Genomic DNA, 3,631 nt, shown 5'->3' with positions numbered 1-3,631 from the left:
GGGGGAGGGGCAGAGAGAGAGGGAGACACAGAATCAGAAACAGGGTCCAGGCTCTGAGCCATCAGCCCAGAGCCCAACGCGGGGCTCGAACTCACGGACCGCGAGATCGTGACCTGGCTGAAGTCGGAGGCTTAACCGACTGCGCCACCCAGGCGCCCCAAGCATCCAACTCTTGATCTCAGCTCAGGTCTGGATCTCAGGGTCATGAGTTCAAGCCCCACATTGGGCTCTTACTGGGTGGGAAGACTACTTTTTAAAAAAAAAAAAAAAAAAAAAAGGAGGGCTACATTTTCCATTAGCGTAGCAGTGCTTAGCTGCTAAAGTAGTACTCTGCTGATCCACAAAGCCAATCACACTTTTGCCATTGAATGACCCAAGTTTATCAAGGTGTACGTATATGAGTGGGAATGTGTATGCATTTCTTAATGAAACCAAACATTTTCCTAAATACAAAAGTTTGAAAGCTGGTCTTAATGAAACTTCATAGCAAAATGCCTAAGTTAAATGCTTCTGCTTCCTTAATAAGTTTTTACCAGTTGTCTAGCCATACATATAAAAATTTCACTTCATCATTTTGTGTTTCTTGAATTGATGCCTGCTCTGTTGATTTAACAGCAGAAAGTTTTAACTCCCTGGAGAAATCTTATTTCGTTTACATCTCAACTCTCAAAGAGATGTTTTAATGGCACACATTCTCTAGGAGCTTCCTTTAAAGAGATCGTGGAAGATTAATGTTATTTGAGGCTTGCATATCTGAAAGCATTTCTGTTTTATGTTTCCAATTAATGTACTTGCCATGGCATAGAATTCTGGGTTGTAATTAATAATTTTCTGAGTTTTGAAGAGCTTTTTCCCTTATCAGCCCTGAAGCCATTCTGGTTTCACCTTATGTGATCTGGTTTTGGTTTTGGTTTTTCCTTTGGAAAGCTTTTAGGGTTTTCTCTTCAGCCGCAGTCTGTGAAATTTCACAAAGATGTTCCTTCGAATGGGTCACTTTTATCTTTTGTTCTGTGCACTTGCTGGGCTTTTTCAATCTAGAAACTCATGTCCTTTCATTTTAGAACAATATTTTTAACATTCTTTGATTTTCTTCTCTTCTTTGTTCTCACTTTCTAGAACTCATTCGAACGTTAGACTTTATTTCTTAGCTCTGTTCTATTCTCTGAACTTTTAAAAGTAGTATCCTGTTCTTTTATGTAATATCTTCTATTTTCTCACTGAGAATATGTGGGCTTTTTCCCCCCCCCCCCCCCACATGATGTTTTCTTCTTCATACTCTTTCTCAGTTTTTCTTTCAGATTCCTTTTTTTGTGCATTCTTGTTTTTTGTCTGTTATAGTTGTCTGAAATGGCACGGACTTTGTCTACTCCTGTTTTAGAGGACTGAAATTACTGATGACGGCTTGTCAACTCCTGTCTTGAGGTGGCGAACCTGGCCACGGGCATCTCAGCCTCCAATGGAGGAGAGCTCTAGGAAAGTTCTGTAGACTTTCACGTAATTCCCTCATTTTTGGTGTGGTGTTTTAAACTTGTTTTCCTGTTTTCAGCTGAATCTGTTTACTCTCTTTCCTTGGTACCTGGGGTCACTGATTCCTGAGCCTTTCTGTAATTTCTTTCATGTGAGGTGGTTTGTTTCCGGATCCCCTCCACTTTGGGCAGAAGTTCAGCTTCTTTGGTCTGCTGAGTCAGTTGGACATTTTTTTTCTAGCTTCGAAATGTTGTCATCTCTTCCATTCTCTTAGTTGTGAGTGAATCCCCCCTCCCCCACCAAAAGCCCCATTCCTTTTACTGTTAATTTAGAGGAGCTTCAGGAAGAAGTATAGGGAGGATGTATTTGGTCTGCCATGTTAAACTGGAGGTCCAGTGAATGTTCAAGCCCTGCCGTTTTAGTCTACTTAGAAGATCACCAAGCAGCAGGTAGCAGAGGTGTATTTCAGAAGAACAGATCATGATGGGACAGTCATTGTCTTTTCCGGGTGGTAGGACAGACCACAGATAGAGAAATCAGTTAGTTTAATGTCCTTTTTATTTTGTCATGTATCTGTCTTAATTATAAAAGCTTGTTTTTATTTTTTTCCTTTTACTGTTAAGTGTATTAATAACTGGACTTAAGGTATCACCCAGGGGAGTTGGTCCCTGGTTTAGCATCCCAGGTGAATCAACAGGGGTACAACCTGCAGCCTGTTCTTTTCAGTGTTTTTTGTTAACACAATTGATAATAAACTTTTATCTATAATTTCCTTTTATTGCAAACTCTGATTTTGGCTTCAGGATTATATTGACTTCATAAAATAAGTTGGGTAGTGTTTCCTTTCTAGTCTCTGAAAGTTTATATGAAATAAGGGTTATCTAAGTAGATGTCTTTTTGGGAGGGAAGGGAAGACTTTGAACTACACTTTGCCTTTTTACTTATTTATTTTTAAAGTTTATTTATTTTAAGAGCACAAGTTGGGGAGGGGCAGAGAGAGAGAAGAGTTGGACTCTCAAATGACTGAGCTACCCAGGCACCCCAATAATATTTATTATAAAAGTTGACCACTTTCAATTTTATTTACATAAAGTTAATAGAATTTTCCTAGGGCTTAAAGACTGTAATGTGTTTGTAATTATGTTTTCCTTTACATTTTAGACATTATTTTTGCTTTTTCTCTTTTTTTAAAAAAGTATCAGTGTTGCTACAGAGGTCTTATTAATATTTTCATGGAACTGGCTTTTGGTTTTGCTCAAATGTTTTTGTTTTTTCTATTTCATTGTTTCTGCTCCTATCTCAGTTCTTTCTTTCTTCTTCCCTTCTTTGTTGCTTTTCTTTCTTGGGTTTTTACGGTTTTCCCCCTAACTTCTTGAGTTGAAGTCCGCTCATTTCATTTGTTTCTTTCTTGATTTGTGGTGACTGGACTTTATGTGTGTGCCGCCCCGGGCACCACCTTAGCCGTGATCATGGAGCTCATTTCCATGTAGTTTTCAGATTAGAAGTACAAAGTACTTGTGGATTTGGGTTTTTCTCCCCAAACTTTGTACTTGGAAAAATTTTAAACCTACTAAAAATCGGAAGGAGTGGTCAATTAATACCCTCATGTTATTCCCCTAGATTCACCGGTTGTTAATATTTGCCACATTTGTGGGCATCTGAGCGCCTGTCAGTTGAGCTTCGGACTCTGATTATGGCTTAGGTCTTGATCCCAGGTTCGTGGGATCGAGCCCAGTGTTCAGCCCTGTGCTGAACATGGAGCCTGCTTAAGATTCTCTCTCTTTCTCCCTCTGCCTCTTTCCACTGCTGGAGTGCTCCTTTCTCTAAACAAACAAAATCCACCCGGGGGTGGGGGGGGAACACTTAAAAAAACTAAAAAAATTTTCCCAATTTTTATGTTTTCCCCCCCCCCCCCCCGGGGGCCCTTTATCTCTTTTTACTGAAATCCTCTTAAAGTAAATTGCAGGCATCATGATACTTCACTTCTAGATATGCTAGCACTGGAACTAGGCAGGACCTTTTTCCTACATGACAGTACTGTTAGTACAGTTAAGAAATTTAATATCTATGCAATAATGCCACCTAACACACAGTACAGAGTCCCTATGGAGAAGTTTCCCAGTAATTAATTATCCTAAGAATGTCCTTCATAGCTGTATGTTTG

The sequence above is a fragment of the Herpailurus yagouaroundi genome, unplaced genomic scaffold, assembly GCF_014898765.1.
Source record: "Herpailurus yagouaroundi ecotype Mexico unplaced genomic scaffold, PumYag 190, whole genome shotgun sequence".
Classification (NCBI taxonomy): domain Eukaryota; kingdom Metazoa; phylum Chordata; class Mammalia; order Carnivora; family Felidae; genus Herpailurus; species Herpailurus yagouaroundi.
The sequence above is the reverse complement of the archived record's forward strand: the minus strand, read 5'-3'. Positions refer to the sequence as shown.